Genomic DNA, 21,858 nt, shown 5'->3' on the forward strand with positions numbered 1-21,858 from the left:
CCAGACCTTATGTTGTGCTCTGAGTATATTTTACTAAGTGAAGGAATACATTGACTTTTGTTTCGTTTTTTGAAACTAATGTGTATTAATCCTTTTTTGTATTAGTTTTTACCTCACTCAGTAGGTCGGGGCAATACACATTTTTTTATGTAGTCTGCAAATAAAACTTTGAAAAAGAAGAAGGAGCAGCAGCTGTGCTGGAATGCGGACAATATGGGTGCCGGTTCTGATGATATGGAGCAGGAGGATGAGGGTCAAGGACTGGAATGGTCTGTAGTGGAAAGACTTAGGAAGAAGAGAGAGCATGAAACTGAAAGCAGTGGGGTGTCTTGTAAAGAAAGCATAAAGAGGGCCAGGGTAAGAAGCATGAGTAATAATGTGTCGGAGTGGAAAGTGGTGATGGGGTTTGATGAAACCTTAGTGTCTCATTTACACCCTATCCGACTAACCAATGCTGTAGAGAACGAGAAAGGTGAAGTCAAATTAGGCTTCATTGGAAATGGTAGATTGTTAATATTTTGTGGTGACCAGGCTCAGCAAGGGAAGATTTCAAAACCTAATGAGCAGAAGATTAAAAGCCATATCTCTGGTGCTTATGCTAGGTTGAGGCTAGTCATCATTGGGGTCCTAATATACAGTGCATTTGGAAAGTATTCAGACCCCTTGACTTTCTAAAAATGTTGTTAAGTTACAGCCTTATTCTAAAATTGAATAAATGTTTTTTGTGCACATTTATTAAAAATTAAAAACTAAAATATCAAATTTAAATAAGTATTCAGACCCTTTACTCAGTACTCTGTTAAATCACCTTTGGCAGCAATTACAACCTCGAGTCTTCTTGGGTATGACGCTACAACCTTGGCACACCTGTATTTGGGGAGTTTCTCCCATTCTTCCCTGCAGATCCTCTCAAGCTCTGTCATGTTGCATGGAGAGCGTCACTCCACAGCTTTTTTCAGGTCTCTCAAGAGATGTTCGATCGATCGGGTTCAAGTCCGGACTCTGGCTGGGCCACTCAAGAACATTCAGAGACGTGTCCCGAAGCCACTCCTGCGTTGTCTTGGCTGTGTGCTTAGGGTCGTTGTGCTGTTGTACGGTGAACCTTTGCCCCAGTCTGAGGTCCTGAGCACTCTGGGGCAGGTTTTCATCAAGGATCTCTCTGCACTTTGCTCAGTTCATCTTTCCCTCGATCCTGACTAGTCTCCCATCTCCCTAGTGCCAGGTTTCCTCCAGAAGTGAGGCTAGGCATTCAGGTCAAAGAGTTCAAACTTGGTTTCATCAGACCAGAGAAACTTGTTCCTCATGGTCTGAGTCATTTAGATGCCTTTTTGCAAACTCCAAGCGTGCTGTCACGTGCCTTTTACTGAAGAGTGGCTTCCGTCTGGCCACTCTACCATAAAGGCCTGATTGGTGGAGTGCTGCAGAGATGTTTGTCCTTCTGGAAGGTTCTCCCATCTCCACAGATTAACTCTGGAGCTCTGTCAGAGTGACCATCAGGTTATTGGTCACCCCCCCACGAAGGCCCTTCTCACCGATTTCTCAGTTCCACCGGGCGGCCAGCTCAACAAAGAGTCTTGGTGGTTCTAAACTTCTTCCATTTAAGAATGATGGAGGCCACTGTGTTCTTGGGGACCTTCAATGCTGCAGACATTTTTGGTACTTTTCCCCAGATCTGTGCCTCAACACAATCCTGTCTCTGAGCTCTACGGACAATTCCTTTGACCTCATGCACTGTCAACTGCGGGACCTTATATAGATTGGTGTGTGCCTTTCCAAATCATGTCCAATCAATAGAATTTACCACAGGTAGACTCCAATAAAGTTGTAGAAACATTTCAAGGATGAGCAATGGAAACAGGATGCCTGTGATGAAAATTTTGAGTCTCAGCAAAGTGTCTCAATACTTAGGTATTTCAGTTTTTAATTTTTAATATGGGTTTATGTGTGTAGATTGATGAGGATTTTTTTTTTTTCATCCATTTTAGAATAGGGCTGTATAACGTAACAAAATGTGGAAAAAGTCAAGGGGTCTGAATACTTTTCAAATGCACTGTATACTTCCATAGAAGATATTCAGGAAAATGTGAAGGAAGGTAGAGTGATTGAGGCCAAAAGATTGATCGGTAGGAAAGAGGGTCAAAGAAGTGAAAGCTTATCAGTGCTGCTGACGTTTGAGAAGGTTTTGCCTGGAAAAGTACAGATAGGATTCCTTAGTTTCAATGTCAGAGAATTTGTCCCATCCCCATTGCGGTGTTTTAAATGCCAAAGAATGGGACATGTCCTTGTCTTGTTTTTTAAATACATTTTTGTTAATTAAAATAACATCAAATTGATCAGAAATACAGTGTAGGCATTGTTAATGTTGTAAATTGTCACGCCTTGGTCAATATATTTTGTGTTTTTGGTATATGTTTGGTAAGCCAGGGTGTGACATGGGTTTATATGTTGTGTTTCGTATTGGGGTTTGTAGTAATTGGGATTGTGTTGATTAGGGGTGTGTCTAGTTAGGCTTGGCTGCCTGAGGCGATTCTCAATTGGAGTTAGCTGCTTATCGTTGTCTCTGATTGGGAACCGTATTTAGGTAGCCTGGGTTCGCGTTGTATTTTGTGGGTGATTGTTCCTGTCTCTGTGTTTGTTTGCACCAGATTAGGCTCAGTCACTTTGTTTTTTCTTTTCAATTGTTTTGGAAGAGAAGAGAACGAGCGCCATTCTCCTTGCGGAGATGGTGCTAAATACATCAACACGGTCGGTCCCTGGGATTGGGCTGGCCAACACGATTCGGTTTGCTTGGAAGGAAAAGGAGTTTGAGCCTTTAGGACGGGAATCCTTTGGAATGATAATATTGATGGGGATTCTAAAGCTGACGGTGAAGGACGTGTTTTGTTTCCAAGGCAACTCGTTGGAGGGAGCATACGACGTTGCACTATATACAGAGGAAAAACACGATGATATCCTGAGAAGGGCAAGAGCAGTGGGAGGTGAGAGGCCGATGTGCCACTACGAAATAACAAGCCTGGCGAAGAATAACTTTAGGGTTGTAACTGTAAACATTTACAACCCTTACGTTAAGGACGAAGAGGTGAGGGCTTTTCTGGGGAGATACATGGATAACGTCTCCTCAGCAAGGCACCTCAAAGACTCCCTTGGGTTTTGGAATGGGAGGAGAGGCTTCCAGGCCCTCCTCAGAGAGGACCCAAGGGGACATGGTGGCTACCTCCATCCTCCTGCTATGTTCTCCCTAGGGGCTGACAGGGGACGTTGTATTATGCACGTCAGCCCCCATTTTGCAGACGCTGTATGGCCTATGGTCACATATTCGCCTCATGCAGTGCAAGAAAATGCAGATTTTGTGCATCTGAGGATCACGAGGCGAGGGATTGTGACAAGCCTAAGACGTGCCATGGGTGTGGCTCGTCAGCACACCTGTGGAGGGGGTGCCCGGCCCGTCAGAGGTCATATGCGTCTGCTGCTGGGGGAGCAGGAGCGGGGGATGGGGAAGAAGAGGAGGGGAAGGAAGCACGCCTCATGACCAGAGATCAGGTCCAGAGGGGAAGGCCACAAGGAAGGAGGAGGAGCCAGAAGCGGCGGATGGAAGAGAGAAGGAAACGGAAGGCACGGGAGTAGGAGAACCAGAAAAAGCGGCGGAAGAAGGCAACCGAGTGGAGGAGCATGAGAGAGAAGAAAGCGAGGGAGGAGTGGTGGAGAAGGAGACGGTGGAAGAGAAAGTGGACTGGGGGAAAGTGCCATGGTGGAAGAGATGAGGGGTATGGTGGAGGAGCTGGCAGGGGGAGGGTGGTATCTCTTCACTGCCGCCATCACCAAAGAAGAGTATGAAGAGGAGGGGCGATTGGCCGACAGTGAGGGGAAGGGATGGCCAAGAGAGTGATGGGGGCGGGAGAAACCTCTGGGTTGCTGCTGGTTTCCCCAGGCCCTCAACTTCTGTTGGGTGGGGACACACATAACAAGACTCAGGACTGGGTACAAGAGGAGGTGGGGAGTTTTTTGTTTGGGGACTCAGCCTCCCCAATTTTTTTTTCCAAACCAGCTGCAACACTGGGGAGGGGAGGATTGTGGGGGTAGACCCAGGGTGCAGGGCACTCCGGAGCCAAACACTATTCCTGCATCCTGGGAGGGTGTGATGGAGGAAGAGGGGGAATGTCGGGATTACGGATGGTGTTCTCACCGGTAGATATGGAGCAGGGGAGCATCGGGTGAGTCTCCTGTTTTATGTTTTTTTCTGTCTGGGTTTAGAATTTGAGTGTATTACATGTATTTATTTTTCATGGAGTCTAATTTTACTTTTGTTAGTTTAAATGTAAGGGGTTTAAGGGATTTTGTTAAGAGGAGGGCGGTTTTTAGTTATTTGGAGGGTGTGGGGTTTGATTTTTGTTTTTACAGGAGGTTCACCTGAGGGATGGAGGGGATGTTATTAGGTTTAAGAGGGAGTGGGACAAGGGGGAGTCGGTTTGGGGTGTTGGGGGTGCACTCATCGGGGTAGGGATTTTGTGTGGGCACAGGGAGGTAAAAGTGGAGGATTCTTTCGTGGTAATGCAGGGAGGGTTATAGGGGTGGATGTCACGATAAGGGATTGTAAATTTAGATTAGTGGTGGTGTATGGGCCACAGGTGGTGGCAGACAGAAGGGAGATGGTGGACTGTCTGACGCCCTGTGTGTCACAAATAGGAAATTAGTGATAGGGGGATTTTAATACAGATTTAGGAAGAGGGGGATAGCAGTGCGGGCGCCATTGCCAGGCTAATGGCTTGCCATGGTCTGGTAGATGGTGGTCTGCACACTACTCCGAAAATGGACGGTCCTACATGGCGTAACTCCAGGGGGTTGAGCGGAGGCTCGACTATATTTTTGTACCCAGGTCTTTGGGTAAGTTGTCTGGGCGGCTGTTGCCTGTTTTCTTTTCGGATCACGACGGGGTGCTCCTGCAGGTGGGGTCGCCAGTCTGCCTCTTTGGTAGAGGGTACTGGAAGCTAGATCGGGATGTGCTGGAGGAGCAGGCTTTTGTTGACGGGTTTTATGGTTTCTTTTGGAGGCTTGAGGGCCTCCGGTCCATGTGCGAGGGGTGTTAGAGTGGTGGGAATTAGTTAAGGTGAGGATTAGGGCTTTTATAATAGGGTATTGCAAGAGGAAAAAAAAGGGAGGAGAGGAGGGAGGTGGATCGTATCCAGAGGTTAATTGAACTCGAATACGAGGCAGGCAACCTCGGCGGGTCGTTTGACTGGGAGAGATCCGCAACCCTAAAGGCGCAGCTCAGGGAGTTGCAGGAGCGGAAGGCTCGAGCTTTCCTTGAGCGAGCGCATAGTGGCTTTCTAGAACATAATGAGACTTGTTCTGCTATGTTCTTTAAGTTGGTTAGGGCAAGACAGAGTAGGAAGGTAATGCATGGTGTTAGGGAAGAAAATGGTAGTATAGTTAGAGAACCAGAGGATATGGTCAGGGTGACAACTGATCATTTCCAAGGTTTATTTAAGGAAAGGGAAATAGATGTAGAGCAGGGAAATGTGTTTTTAGAACACTTGTCCAGGCGGTTGCCGGAGGACATTAGAGAAGTGATGGAGGCCCAGATCTCACTAGAAGAGGTTGAGAGCGCTCTTAGGAGGATGGGAAAAGGGAAGGTGCCTGGGATAGATGGGCTGCCGGCTGAGTTTTATCTCAAGTTTTGGGGTATACTTGGACCAGTGGTCCTCGAAGTCTTGAAGGCCATCCTTGAGACGGGGGTCCCGGGGGGATCAATGGCTGTTGGTGTGCTGTCACTTTTATATAAGAAGGGGAAGTAACAGACCTTGGCAACTGGCGGCCGTTGACCATGCTGTGTGTAGATTACAAGCTACTTGCAAAGGTTTTAGCAGACCGGTTGCGCACAGCCCTTCCCTACGTCGTTCATGAGGATCAGACGTGCGGGGTAGAGGGCCGCTCTATTCGATGGAACCTACAGTTAATCAGGGACTCCATCGCTTGGGTTGAAGATAGAGGTCTGCCTTTAATGGTAGCAGCGCTAGATCAGGCGAAAGCCTTCGATCGCGTGAATAGATCCTTTTTATTCAGAGTGTTAGGTCGATTAGGATTTGGGGAGAAGTTTATAGGATGGATTCGTACATTATATGTCGGAGCGGGGTGCCGAGTTAGTGTAAATAGTCACTTGGGTGATGTTTTTGACCTCTCGTCTGGGGTCAGGCAGGGTGCCCACTCTCGGCTCTCCTCTTCGTTCTGTACATGGAGCCTCTGGGGGCTGCCATTAGGGCAGACACAGGGGTGGAAGGTTTGCTGATCCCTGGAAGTGGTGGGCTGCATGTTAAGATGACGCAGTACGCCGACGACACTTCCTTGCTGTTGTGCAAGGACTCGTGCCTGACAAGGTCCCTTGCCATCTTTGGGGATTTCACCCGAGCGTCGGGAGCAGTTCTGAACCATGCAAAGTCTTCAGTCAAGTTTTTCGGAAGATGGCGCGGTAGAACGGATGTGCCTGGGGGGTTATCTCTCTGTGAGGGGGCCCTGAGGATTCTCGGGGTCCATTTTGAGACCTCCGGCTCAGCGACGCTAAACTGGAACATGCGTATCGCAGTGGTACAGAGGAAGCTAGCAATGTGGAAAGCTAGGTATTTGTCTTTTATGGGCAAAGTCCTGGTCCTAAAGGTGGATGTGTTGCCGTCTCTTTTGTATTTGGCATACATCTACCCATTGCCGGCTTGTCTGAGGAGGCCTCTAGTGAGGCTTGTGTTTCAGTTTATGTGGAGTGGCAGGTGCGAGTGGGTCGCCAGGGCACGCATGATCTGTCCCATCGGGGAGGGAGGTAGGGGGTACCACATTTCCCCTCAAGCTGGACTCAATTTTTGTTTCCTTCTTGTTAACGGAGCTTGCTCAGCCAGTGATACACCCGTCCGGTTACCTCCTGCGGGTGTTTTTCTCGTATCAGGCGAGAAGCATAATGGTGTGGTCTAACACGGGTCCTCGGGCGGAACAGCTGCCGTGGCACTTTGGTCATGCGGCCAAGTGGCTGCGTGCGCACCCTGAGGTTGAAGTTGCCCGAGTAGGTTTAGATCACAGGCACCTGTACGAGGAGGTCAGAAAGGCAGGGAGTCCGGCGCCTGTAGTGGGCATCTCGGAAGTGGTCTGGGAGGGAGTGCAGGCGCGGGGTCTGGATAACAGGCTCAAGGACCTGAATTGGTTGAGCCTTCATAAGTGTTTGCCGGTACGTTCCATCTTGTACCGGTATAATTTGGTGCAATCCCCCACCTGTCTAAGATCCTCTTGTGGCAGGGAGGAGACTGTGCGCCATGTCTTTTGGGACTGTGCCTTTGCCGGAGTAGTATGGGCTAGGGCACGGGTGTTGTTAGGTTTGGTAAAGGGGATTTTGTATTGACGTGGGCCAGGTTAGAGAGGGGTGTAGGGAGAGCGAGAGGGACGGATAGGGACAGGTTTCTGCTCTGGCTTCTCATGAGTCTCTTTAAACGGGGGCTGTGGGAAGCAAGGCAGAACATGGTGAAGACAGGGAAAGATTGGGGGGTGGAAGGGATAGTGAGGAGGGTGGAAGGAGATTTGAGGGGGAGGATGAAGAGGGAGGAGAGGAAGTGGGGGCAGCATGCTGCTCGGGAGAGGTGGAAGGGGGGTTTAGGGCTGGGTGTCATTTAGATTTGTAAGAGGATAGATTAGGGACGGGGAGATAGGGAGAGGTATTTTGTAGGGTAACGGGGAGGGAAGATGCTCCCCTGAGGTTTTGTTTGTGGTTTATGTTTTAGTTTAATTAGTTTATTTAAAATACCATTATTTGTGTATGTAAATTATGAGTTGAAAAAAATAAAAAATAAAAATAGGCTGTAATTAGTTTCACGTTCCGTTTGTTGTTTTGCTTTGTATGAATTTGAGTTATTTCATGTACGTATTCTTTCATTAAAGTCATGAGTAACCTACACGCTGCATTTCGGTCCGACTCTCTTTCTACAACCGAAGAACGGCGTTACATAAATGACTATTCTAGCTGGAAACGGCTGATTTTTAATGTTATATCTACATAGGCGTACAGAAGCCTATTATCAGCAACCATCACTCCTGTGTTCCAATGGCACGTTGTGTTAGCTAATCCAAGTTTATAATTTTAAAAGGCAAATTGATCATTAGAAAACCCTTTTGCAATTATGTTAACACAGCTGAAAACTGTTGTTCTGATTAAAGAAGCAATAAATGTGGCCTTCTATAGACTAGTTGAGTATCTGGAGCATCAGCATTTGTGGGTTCGATTACAGGCTCAAAATGGCCAGAAACAAAGACCTTTCTTCTGAAATTCGTCAGTCTATTCTTGTTCTGAGAAATGAAGGCTATTCCATGCAAGAAGTTGCCAAGAAACTGACAATCTCATACAACGCTGTGATACCACCCACAGACATTTGATTGACACCCCCTCATTATCACATTGGAGGAAGAAATACATAAATAAATGAATACATATGTAAAATAATAGAATTAATTAAAGTTTGAATAATTAGACAATACACAGATACACAATTAAATACGTACAGATATGTAGAGAATGTATACATTTTGGTCAGTGTTTTTGTATTTCCTTTATTTATTTAATTATGTGTGGATTCATGTATTTGTTCATTTATTTATCTATTTATGTGTGCGTGTATTTATTTATAATTTATGGCACGTTTAATCCTCCATAGATTTCATCGTGGGGGACAATAATAAGCGACATCCACATAGCGGCGCACTGAGGTTGTTTATTACACCCTCATAAAGGTCTCATTCAAAAATTCCGCAAGGGGGCACTTGCACCCCTTGGGGTATAAAATAACGTTTGCACTATCTCTGTTGCGTTTTGAGCTCTCAATAATCCCAGGGGGTGTGGCCCATAAAAACGTATAGAGATCTCAATGTTGCATCTGTCCTATTTTAGCATATGTGAGCACAAGGGCAGCACCATTGAAGTAATCAACATTTTAAGTAGTCAATTTTCTTCTTCTACTACTTTTATAAGTTGGTAAACAAACTGAAAGGGTGCATACTGCCACCTGGAGTGTGTTGTTTGAACAGGTATATTGTCAAGGTTGGCGATTTACTGCCACCTGCAGTTATGGAATTCAGCTTTTGCTCATAAGTATAATGCATTGCCTAACCTGGATGGAATTATGTGATCCCTCATTAACACATAGGAAGTCTCAGCCAGTTGACTACTTCAAAATGGTGAAAGTCTCTCGATGGCCCTGCCAATGCTACAATGAGTTTTGGGGAACTAGAGTCCTCTACAAATCTCTATGGTGTCGCCCTGTATGTTCTTGTACGTCTGTACGTACTTCACGTAGTTGAGAAAAGCTTTGCGTCAGTGTTGAAGCAGAGAGACCGGGATCCCAGCGGCACGCTGCCGCTACATGAAACGACTGGAGTCTCAGCAGTGAAAACCATTGTTTTCTCCTCTTTTCTTTCATTAGACTTTCATAAACGGTGACGAGATGCACTAGATCATGTAGGATAAATCATTAAAAACATTTTTTTTTTTACTTTACTGGATGTAACTGTGAACCAAATTCGTCCTGCGGCGTTACATTGATATTCTTATTTTGTGACATATTCAAGTGCGAACTTTCTGAAAACTATTGCGAGATAAGTCATCAGTCAGATAACATTTTTAGCCCTCGACGAAGAGACTATTTTAGGCCTGTGACAGAATCATCATGAGGTGAGTAATTGATAAAAGTCTTGATTTTAAAAAAGCATTAAAGGATGCAACATGACGCCAAAATCTAAGTAAATTCACACAGCTAACTTTTAGTGCTATATGTCCAACGTTTCTATTCGGAAGCGATAAAATGCAGGTTATTCGTTTGGTTATTTGGTGGTTTGTCTTGCACAAATGGTTTTATATTCTGCATGTACAGCAAATTGCAGTGCAGCAATATCGATATGGATGTTGCCTCCTTGCAAGGCATGTAGTGCGCAATTGTCAGTGGTTGCTCATTACAGGTTTTACTGAAAAACAAATTATTTCATACAATGTCACACCTACACACGCCTCCAGAAAGAAACATTTCCCCTAGGGTTGTGCATGCTACGGTCAATAGGGTTTAATTCATTGTCATTTAATAAAAAAAATACATATCTTGGGGATTATCCAGGACAATGATAGAATTAATGTGACAAATACATTTAATTATAACATCCGATTTTTCGTTAATGTTGACAACTCGACAGGGCTATGGGGCGACAAGTAGCCTAGTGGTTAGAGCGTTGGGCCAGTAACCGAAAGGTTGCTACATCGAATCCCCGAGCTGACAAGGTAAAAAACAAACAAATCTGTCTTTCGGCCTGTCTTCTGCCCCTGAACCACTGTTCCTAGGCCGCCATTGTAAATAAGATTTTGTTCTTAACAGTCAAATATGCAGGTTCATTCCGCAAGGGTTGTGTCACTGACTGCTCGGTCTTGAAACAAACACATGTATTCTCATTGAACATATTTATACACAATTTAAAGCCTGTATTTGTTAAGTATGATTTATATAATTCATAATGATTTGTTAGTGCTCTAAGGTCATTCTCCCACCAATGTCACACTTGATGATGATGCACTCTACTGCACTCAGGTGTCCCATGTTGTCTCTGCACGTTTAATCCCAGGACAAAACAACAACAAAAACATCTCAGATAGTCTTATATTTTGTCTGTGTCTGTATTCAAGCAGTGATAAGTTGTTGATAAAGATACGTGTATTATCATAAGTGTATAAGTGACATAGTCTTGTGGCTGTTTGTAAAAAAAGGACTCTCATTGTTAGTGCTCTCATCACATTGTAGGGGAGGGAGTTGTCTGTGGGCTAGGGAGAGTTCAAATGTCAATACCTGGGTCACAGTCAGAGGGTGACCCCTACTCAGATCCATGACTCAACAAGTCCTAAATGGGGCCAGCTGCTGGCATCTCTCCAATAGAACCTCATTTAACAATGGCTTTGACTGCTCCAAGGAACTAAAACACTGCTGGAATTCTCAAATCATTTTTATCCACCTTGCTGATTGGTGATCCGTGATCGCATTACTTATTGGAAATAGTAGATGACAGTAAATGGTGGGTGAAGTGGAAGTAGTATTCTTTGGAAATAGTAGATGACAGTAAATGGTGGAAGTAGTGTTCTATGGAAATAGTAGATGACAGTAAATGGTGGAAGTAGTGTTCTATGGAAATAGTAGATGACAGTAAATGGTGGAAGTAGTGTTCTATGGAAATAGTAGATGACAGTAAATGGTGGAAGTAGTGTTCTATGGAAATAGTAGATGACAGTAAATGGTGGAAGTAGTATTCTATGGAAATAGTAGATGACAGTAAATTGTGGAAGTAGTGTTCTATGGAAATAGTAGATGACAGTAAATGGTGGAAGTAGTGTTCTTTGGAAATAGTAGATGACAGTAAATGGTGGAAGTAGTATTCTATGGAAATAGTAGACGACAGTAAATTGTGGAAGTAGTGTTCTATGGAAATAGTAGATGGAAGTAGTGTTCTATGGAAATAGTAGATGACAGTAAATGGTGGAAATAGTAGATGACAGTAAATGGTGGAAGTAGTGTTCTATGGAAATAGTAGATGACAGTAAATGGTGGAAGTATTATTCTATGGAAATAGTAGATGACAGTAAATTGTGGAAGTAGTGTTCTATGGAAATAGTAGATGGAAGTAGTGTTCTATGGAAATAGTAAATGACAGAATACTACTTCCACTTCACCCACCATTTACTATGTTAACAACTTGCTTGTTTTCTATTTTCTCTTTTTGTTCATTAGTCAACAAACATGAGTGCCAAAAGGGGGGCTAGGCTATTAGATGTGCCTGGTCCAATAGGTGTAGGTTGGTGTTTGGGTTTACTGGCTGGCCAAGCTGCTGGCCTGACAGACTCATGGCCATTTGTTGGTGTGTCTCAGGACAGACCGCATGGAGGTTGTCTTTCTCCATGAACTAATCAGGCACTATAAGCCGAAAGACCTGTCAACATAAGACACCTTCACTATGTCAAAGTGATGAATGCTGAACTGTACTTGTTTCTTTTAAATCCCTAACCCATGATGTGCCAAAATAGAGCCACGAGTCTGTTATGCATCATATGAAGTGAAGCACACTTGATGTTGTATCAGTCCCACTAGATAATTGAGCATCAGGCGACTTTGCTGTGATGTGTTAAAGTAACAACCCCTGACTGCATTTTCCTTTTGAGGAGCCTTTTTGCAGTCACACTGATGCTGAGAAATAGCAGCCACTGAAATGGCCCCAAGCTTTACTCATATAAGACAACCACTCTCATGTGATTAAAAGACAAAGGCTGGTATTGAGATGTACTCTATTATTGTTATTAGCCTATGTTATTCTTACACCATGGGTAATAACTTTTAGAGGTTGATTTGAGTCATTCTTGCATATTTTATGTTTGATCACACCAACAACATTTGTATAAGTGCTGCTGGTATTTCAATTGAGTTTTTCCTGGTGACTGCCACAATTATATTCAGCCTCTGGTTTTTAATGGAATGGATTAACCCCCAAAATCGTAAAACAAATAATTTGATCCAAGTTTTTCTTGAGCCTAATTGTGCTAGTGGCTCATCAGACAGCAGTCAAGAGGGGTGAACAGTGTCTCTTTCCACAGTCAGCTGTGAGTGAGAGGAAAGCCAGGCTTTAATGACAGATAGTCTCTACCATACAGCAGTAACGGGATCTCATTTGATTGTCATAAGACTGTGGCATGAGTCTTCAGAATAGCATGTAAGAAAGAAGTTATTGTGCTCCAATGGTTTCTTTTGACGTTTTCAGGCTCCATCACCCGCTCGACCCTCCACCATCTGCTCTCTGCTTTTTTTCATCCTCCTGTCCCTCCCTCTCTCTGGCTGTCCCTCCCTCTCTCTGGCTATCCCTCCCTCTCTCTGGCTATCCCTCCCTCTCTCTGGCTATCCCTCCCTCTCTCTGGCTATCCCTCCCTCTCTCTGGCTATCCCTCCCTCTCTCTGGCTATCCCTCCCTCTCTCTGGCTGTCCCTCCCTCTCCCTGGCTGTCCATCCCTAATCTCTCTTTTCTCATCATTTCACCGGAAAACAGCAAACCAGCCTTTCTATAACACTTTTTTCTTTCTTTTGGCCTCTATCTGATGTCATTGCAGAGGAGTTCCATCTTTCAATGTGAAAAGACTCAGTTATCTCTGAGCGATTGTTCGTCCAAGGAAAGTGGACCCAGGAGGGAAATCACCAGGATTAGGGCTGCTTCACAGGAGACAAGTGACTTTGTACTCAAATTATTTTATGTAATGTTTAATCCACTGACTTCATTAAAACATTTGTGTCTGTTGTGTCCCCCCCCCCCTTCTTTCGTGTGTGATGCTCAAATGGGTATAAGTAATATGCTCTGTCTTTGTTTGCGTGGACACAGTTTTATCTGGTGACGTTTCTCGTGGTGGTGAGTTATATCAGACCGTCGCAGCAGAGCCAAAGGGCTGTCACTGTGTCCTGATAACTCACTCAACCCCCACCCCACCTCACCCTTTGTGTTCTTCATGCCTCTGCTTTGCCACTTAATTGAGCCAACCCACAAGTAAAATAAGGGAACAGAACTGGCTCCATTGTTAAAGATATGGAGGATTTGTCTTGCCTTGTCTCTCTGACATGAATCACTCCTCTACACATGGTGGAGCTCTGTGAAGAGGGCCTTGTGACTTACTGCCGCAGTACAGGGAGCCTGGAGGATGCCAAAGTGACAGGCTCAGTGAGGAATTTCTTGTTTTTGTCCAGTTGTATTGGACTTTTTCTTTCTTCTTCTCTTTCTTGCTCTTCTTCTGTACTGCAGTGGAAAGTTGTGTTGTATGCTGACAGGGCAACGCTCTCCTCCATTAGAGTGACTGGCCTCTCAGTACCACAGCATCAATCGGCTGTACCTCAACGCCTGCATACCAAGCAACCAGTGTCAACTCCCCAGTGTCAAGTCACCCTTTTGTAATTATGCTTTTAACATTGTATTCCGTTTTCATGGAACAGGAAGTGGACAACTTTTGTTTTAAGCCTCCTATATTTGGTCAAATGACACAGGATTACTATAATGGCTTCCTTTATTATGAGGGCAGCATTATTTATAAAGTGAACAATGCTGCTTTTGCTAACAGTCCTTTTTTAAATGCTGCTCTAAAGTCCTGGTGGAAATAGGTTATGTTAAGCTCTGTTATAACTTCCTGTCGTCTCGCTCTTTAAAACAGGAATGTTATTTTAACCTCCTGAGGTATTATTCCAAGTTTTCCAACCTTTGCTTTGGTATGACCTTACAAATGATATCAGTTACCATTTATTACGGTCTATAAAACATTGACTGCATTTAAAAAAAAAAACATATTACATTGTGTTTACCTGAAACAGTATTCGGCCTACAGTTTTACCATTTGTCCCTATGGAGCGACGCCATGAGCCCTGCCCCCTGCTGTGGGGGTTGAGTGGTTGGGCCAGGTGGCAAGGGGATAAAACCCTGACATATGCTCAGACCACTGTCTCTTTCTCTAACACACACTCTCACTCTCTCCCTTCCTTTCTCACTCTCTGGCGATGGAATAGTTACCTGCAAGGTAAACTTGGCATCTATAACAGAGGTCAAAGATTAGCACCTTTTGAGCGGTGTGGATGTGGAGAATTTTGATTGACAGGTCTTGTTTGTGTACGGTAGAGGTCTTCTCTGGTCCAACCTGAGGACAATCCGATCCGGACCCAATTTATTTATATTAAAAAGGGCAATGTTTACCACGAACACCTGTTAGCTGTCAAGTCCTAAGATGAAATATCAGAGTTTTATAAAGAAATGCTCAGTGCTTTCTCTGCCTTTGGCCCAATGTGGTTTTCACCCCCTCCTGTTGTCCTTGGGATCAGTTACCCTGGGGTCTTGGGTGTGTCTTGAATATACCGAACATTAAAAACACCTTCCTAATATTGAGTTGTACGTCAGAACAGCCTCAATTGGTCGGGCCATGGTCTTTACAAGGTGTGGAAAGCGTTCCACAGGGATGCATCCACAGGGATACTGGTCCATGTTGACACAATGCTTCCCATACTTGTGTCAAGTTGGCTGGATGTCCTTTGGGTGGTGGACCATTCTTGATACACAGGGGAAACTGTTGAGTGTGAACCCAGCAGCGTTGCAGTTCTTGACCTGGAACCTACTATCATACCCCATTCAAAGGCACTTAAATATGTTGTCTTTCCCATTCACCCTCTGAATGGTACACATACACAATCCATATCTCAAATGTCTCAAGGTTAAAGAATGATTCTTTAACCTGTTTCCTCTCCTTCATCTACACTGATTTTGAAGTGAATTTAAGAAGTGACATCAATAAGGGATCATAGTTTTCACCTGGTAAGTCTGTAATGGAAAGAGCAGGTGTTCCTAATGTTTCGTACACTCAGTGTATTTGACCTAATAGTTTTTTGGACACGGTCATTCCCGTTCTCTGGTCAGTGCGTGGTTACGACAGGGCAGTGCAGGGCGGCTGCATATGTCGGCTGCTCAGTCATGTGTGCGTGACTCACTCGTGGGATCCTCAACAAGCATGATTTCCTGTGGCAGGTCGTAGATGTGCATCTCTCTGCATGCTCTCCTCAGTCCGTTCCCATCCGTCCACCATCTTAACTCTCACTGTGGATTTATGAGCAACATGACTCTTAAGTCTCCCATTGATATCAATTAATGTTTTATTGATCTGAATAAGAAATGTCTGGGAAGAGCGTGTTAGAGGGGGCCTACACGGCCTTCCCCACCCCATACATCAGTGAGTTGACACGCAGCAGGCTGTATGGCTCACTGACACAGACAGGCCTTCATTCCATAGCGTGCCGGCGCACCTGCCACACAGCAGCGCCACTCTGGAACAGATGTGCCAGGCCCGGACAATGGGATTACCTTGCTCTGATCTGTTTTCTAAAAGCAGGGTGGGTCTCTAGGGAGATTGACTGGTGATCACTGGAACATGACCTGAAGCTGTAGTAAAAGCAGACCTACAGAGACTCCTACAGTGCTGGCTAAAGGGATTAATATTGCGCCCTTGCTGCCCCTGCACTGCTAACATGGTGAACCCTTAGCTAGCAGGTCACTGTCCACTACAGATGCTTGAAATGAACACCCGGCCGGCTCACCAGATCCGTGACAGCGTCAAAGTATTGTTAGCCTCCTGTAGATCCTTTTGAAACCTGGTGTTTTGAGAAGCAGAACCCTGTTTCCACTGATGGAGACAGTAAAACAAGTTGGTCGTCCTTGCTGCAGAAGCTGTCTCTGGAAATCTTTCAATACGACTGGAGCTGCCTGCCGAGCGCTGACTGGTGTGTGTTTTTTAAATCCAGCTCTTGCAAGCTATTCACCCTGTTACTGCTGCCGCATGCTACTGTAGCGTAGGCAGCCAGCCTGTGTTATTGAGTATGGCAGTCGCTCTCTCAATTATCCTCATACAGTCTCTTGCTCTACAGCCTGGGTAGAAACCCCTGTCAGTTAGCTCTGGAGCACGTGACCTCTGTTTCCAGTGCCAACTATACCCCATAGGGCTAGAATCACTGCAGTGCCCATGCATCTGGAGATGTGCACTCTGCTAGGATTGTCTGTGTTATTGTGTGTCCATGTTAGCCATCACTTTACATACTCTGCATAATATTAGGTGGTGCTAAGTTCTGGGTGCTTGGACACAGCCCTGTCTTTTTACCCTGCTCCCTTTTTGCTTCTTGTAGAACACTTGAAGCCCATTTAGGAGCCGAACGCATCAGCAGCACAGTAGTGAGCCTTGCTGCACGGCCCTGTCACTATATATGGAGACATTTAGATGCAAAGTTGTCATTTGTGAGAAGCTTAGGGCCAGTATGGGTAGAGGGCAGATGTAGCTGTGCCTGTATGGAGGAGGACACGGGTGATTATGCAGACCCACCAGAACACACTGGAAATGTCATGATTTCTCTCTCTTTGCTCACAATTGATGAATTCTCAGTGTTGTGGCATACATCAGAAATGGTCCTGCCTAAAGGAAGAATTTGTTGAGAACAGCGAGAGCAGGGTGCATCGATCCACGCATACAGATGAGACAGACCAGCAGTTTAGCTCTGTTATGCAGCCTTGCTTTGTTCGGCCTCGTATGCCTGTGTGCAGTCTTCCATGCTGAGCGCATTGAATAGTTAACGCAGAATACTTTCCCACATAAAAGGGGTTGCCCAGGCAACACAAAATGCAGGGAAATCTAAATTCTGTTCGCCTCTGAAAAAGTCGAGTCTTTAAAGGAAGAGCGAGGTGGTGAAAAGCTTCCAAGGTTATGGTGGAGGTGAAGGCATTGAGTTAGGAACCCCACAATGCCCTAGATAATAAACTAACCCGTACAAACATCTTTCCTTTGTTTGTGTGACAATCAATGGAACACTGAAAGAGAATAATTTGACACATGAACTCCCCTGACTGAGAACACTCTCCTTTGTTTCGTGACCGCTCGGCGCATTGATTGAGAAAAGAAACGCATTACTTCTAGGGGAAAGAGAACTGGCGAAGTACAAGCAGATCTTCTGAAAGGGCCTCTTTTTAGCAAAGCGTGAACTGCCTGAAAAGCTCAACTAATTAGTGTGCGTTGGTGGGAGAAAAGCTGTGGGGGCAGAGCCAAGACAACCCCGCCAGAGTTTAACCTCTCTTCTATGTAGGGGTGGAGATTCCAGGAAACACTAGAGCGTTCTAATGACCTATTATCAAAACCAAGCACGCATCAGGCCCCTATTGTGGAGAGCAGGTATGCTTTTGCCTAATATTTTGTGGTTTAAATATGTGACTCACCACCTGGATTTGGTCTTATGTAGCAAAATTTGAAATGGTGTTTTTTACATGGAATGTAAAAGTAAAGATTCAAAGCTACAAAATGTTATCATACACTGAATTTTTGAAGAACATTGGGAAAGTAATTATCCTTTTTAAAGTTGATCAACTTGTAAACTCACTTTTGAGAAAATGGCCTTTGAATGTTTTGGTATCTAGTGAAGAGCTCTGCTTTGTCTACACCCATTCAGCATTTTTCACACCCTTTTAAGCCTATCTTGTTTCGCTCTTGGAGTGTTCAGAGCACACACTTGACGCTCTGGACGATTTTGTTTACCTCCCACATGAAAACAGCCTAACCAGTTCTGTAATTTCATTGTTTTCTATTTTCTATTATCCAATTTGGTTATTAGTCTTGTCCCATCGCTGCAACTCCCTTACAGACTCGAGGTGAAGGTCGAGAGCCGTGCGTCCTCCGAAACACAACCCAGCCAAGCCGCACTTCTTCTTGACGCAATGCCCGCTTAACCCGGAAGCCAGCCGGACCTATGTGTAAGAGGAAACACCGTACACCTGGCGACCGTGTCGGCGTCACCCGGCCCGCCACAGTCGCTAGTGTGCGATGGGACAAGAACATTTCTGCCGGCCAAACCCTCCCTGACTCGGACGACGCTGGGCCAATTGTGTGCCGCCCCATGGGTCTCCTGGTTGCGGCTGACTACGACAGAGCCTGGACTAAAACCAGGATCTCTAGTGGCACAGCTAGCACTGTGATGCAGTGCCTTAGACCACTGCGCTACTCGGAAGGCCTCATTATGCTTTTTTTGCCTACATTTACTGACACCGGCCATATTCAACAGGTGTTGTACACTTTTTAGCTTAAGACCGGTAGGAAGGTAGCTAGCTAGCTAGGTAAACAATGAACCTAGCCAGATAAATAACGTGTAAGATCACACACTTTAGCTAATGAGCCAGCCAGCTAGTTAAACAACAATGAACATAGTGCCAAATCATGTAATTACTACCCTGCATGAATCTGCTGGGAGCGAACCAACCAGGTTTAATGTTAGTTAGCTAACATTAGGCTCTAACTAGCAAGCAAACGGTTCTGGGATATGAATAATAATGTCATACATGTGTCGTTAGCTAGGGAGCCAGCCAGCTTGAAAGTAATCCGCTTTGTCAAAATTAGAATTGTGTAATATCTGAAATTTTGCTAGCTAGACTATCTTATCCTTAAACACCATCCTGCATGATGCACGCATCTCCATGTTATGGATGCCATGCCACGGTTGCCCCTAGTTTGAAGATGTAATCCGGAGATGGGTGTTTTCTCCATCACTTTAGCTATCGTACTCTAATTCCACCCGATCCTCCAGAAAGTGGAGAGCAACACTTTTGCAGCTCCACCACATAATCATTAAAACATTTTTTTTTAAACAACGTTCCACAGGATTACCAACACAGACCGACCAGCTCAAATAGACAGAAGCCTTCTATATGGCAGACTAATCAAAACTTATATCTCGGCATGTCCAGCCCACTCATTATCTCAGCCAATCACAGCTAGTGGGAAGGTTGCTGGCTTTTTCTGTGGCTTTACCAACAAGTCTCGTAATTTTAACTTTTATTTACAGATGGCATACAAGTTTGTTATTAAGGCACATGAAAGTTCAGATTCCAGAAGTCATTTCAGCCAAAAAACGCATTTATATATATTTTTTAGAACACAACAAAACAAAAAAAACAACATTCAAATGGCTCTCCTGTGAAGTTATGACTTGTGACATACGCCTAGCTTCCTGAAACGGGTCACATATATGATACGTTTTGGTTTAGCTATGTCATAATATGACAGTATGATGGATTGTTTAGAGACTTTTAGCCAACACTTCCATAGAGGTGTCGTTTAAGAGCCGGAGCAGTCCGTATCACTGTCGTACTAACTACTGTAGCTATGAGGAGAGGTACTCGACCGGAGTCTGACTAAAACCAAACTCGCACCACCTGACCTTTGTACAGCAGTGGAGCTTATTACCCACACTGCACCACTGCACCTCCTGTCCCTCTGTTAGTGTCCTTTAAAATGTGACAAGATTTTTCAGTCCTTTGGCCAAATGTCCATGTGATTAGATCCTTGCCTTGCTAAGAGGCTGTGTCAGTGTCTGTGTAATCTGACACTGTTAGTGCTAAGGGACAGCGAGAGAGCCATGTGAAGCCCCACAGGAAATCACTAATCACTACTGGGTCAGGATAATCAAAGGGAAACACAGTCCTACTGCCACATTACACACGCCTAACATACTGCCACACTACTGCTGCTCTACATGGAGGATGTAATAAAGCCTGTAAACATTCAGGTCCAATACAAAGTTCTCCTTGTATCAATATTCCGTTTCATGTTATCTACATTCAGAGATCTGCTCAGCCCTTTTTATATCCAGTACTTAAGTGCATATCCAACATCCAACTTGGCTGAATAAATGATCGATAATGTTGTCACAAAGCTTAATGACAGCCTCTCGGCACAACGGGGGGGATGGGGGGAGGGGTGTCAGTGAAAGTGTGTGACACCTCAACCTACTAGCCCACAGCAGTTTACACTCCTGATTCACTGACCCTTTAGCAGTTTAGCTTGTTGTAGCTTGTATGGCTCCATGGACGAGGCCCCCCCCCCCCCCCAAATAAACCTTGATTCTGCACTGTCATTTTTATTCAGACATTTGGAACAACACAAAAATATATATCTATTTGTCTTTGTATATATTTATATACAAAAACAAGACTCATAAATATCAAAAAGTAACAAAGACAAATAGAAATGCATTGTAGTATATAAGTGCATTATGTTATTGCTAACAACAAACACACAAAAACTAAATTGCACAAATCCTATCATACACAAATAACTATTCAATGAAATTCTAACTTCCTCTGACAAGGACTGGGCCTCAATCTTTATCACAGGGTCTTCTTTTGGATCCCTCACCTCAATCAGTGCTTCTCTCACCGCCGCTGTCTGATACCTCAGTGGCTCTACACTTTTGACTTTACTCGCCCACCTTGTCAGTCCACATCTTCAAAGTGATGTCCACATGTTTTTTCAGAATGGCCCATTTTGGCAGCATCCGCCACAACCAGGTTCAATGTGTGAGCCCCACATGGCACAAATAGAGCTCTTGGATTCATTTCCAGGAGTCTGGCTTGGAGACCTTTATAAGACTGTCCTCGGCAGTCCTCAAAAGGAATTTTTAGCTCTAATCTTTTGAGAGTCCGGGATGCCAAATGTTGGCCCATGGACTCCTCTGCCTCCAGAAACCCCAGAAAATGTTTCTTTATCTGGGGCTCCTCCTTCAGTGACACAATTCTAATCACAACTGACAACTGTTCAGTGTGGCTGACATCTGAGGTGCAATCTAGAATGACATAGAAGAATTTTGCCAGCTTAATGTCACTCACCATTATTGAAGTGACCTTGCTGCTCAAAAAATCAATGAGTTCATTCTGTATTTGGTGGCCAAGGTAGCTGGAAGTGTGACTCTAGGTCCCTTTTTGGACATGGTTAAGGTGCTCTTTCATGACTGGATCAAATTCTGCCATCAGTTCAACCTCTTTTGAGGAAATTTCCATTTGACGGAGAGTACAGCGCTTGAGTGTCTCTTTTTAGTGCCAGATTTCTAATTGCCAGAGACTGCACAATAGCAATCAGACGTGCCAACACCTCTCTCAATCTTATCCTCTCAGCCTCCATAAGTGCCATTTCATGCTGATCAATTGTTTCCCCTTTTTTGATCCTCATTTCCAGTTCTTTCCATGTTTTTATGCAGTTTTGTTTTTCTGGACTGCTGTCGTGTGAAGTCAGCAAACAACTTGCAGGTTTCCAGTCTGTCAGTCCCGAGTTTGCTAAGTCAATTTTCTTCTTAGAAAAGTGTTTGCCACAGAAGAGGCTGTTTCTTTCAGAATACACCAACCAACCTCCTAGGGATTTCTTTTCACCACTCACCAAGGTCTTCCTGAAATACTGGTGGTGGCAACTTCTTCCATCACTCTCATTCCTTGGGGAAACAAAGTT

At 44.6% G+C, this 21,858-nt stretch overlaps 1 pseudogene; it reads left to right on the forward strand.

Moving 5' to 3' along the window:
* Positions 1 to 9,327: 9,327 nt before the first annotated feature.
* LOC115107808 (protein enabled homolog) overlaps positions 9,328 to 21,858 on the forward strand; it is a 166,980-nt pseudogene continuing 154,449 nt past the window's right edge.

The sequence above is a fragment of the Oncorhynchus nerka genome, linkage group LG24 (assembly GCF_034236695.1).
Source record: "Oncorhynchus nerka isolate Pitt River linkage group LG24, Oner_Uvic_2.0, whole genome shotgun sequence".
Taxonomy (NCBI): Eukaryota; Metazoa; Chordata; class Actinopteri; order Salmoniformes; family Salmonidae; genus Oncorhynchus; species Oncorhynchus nerka.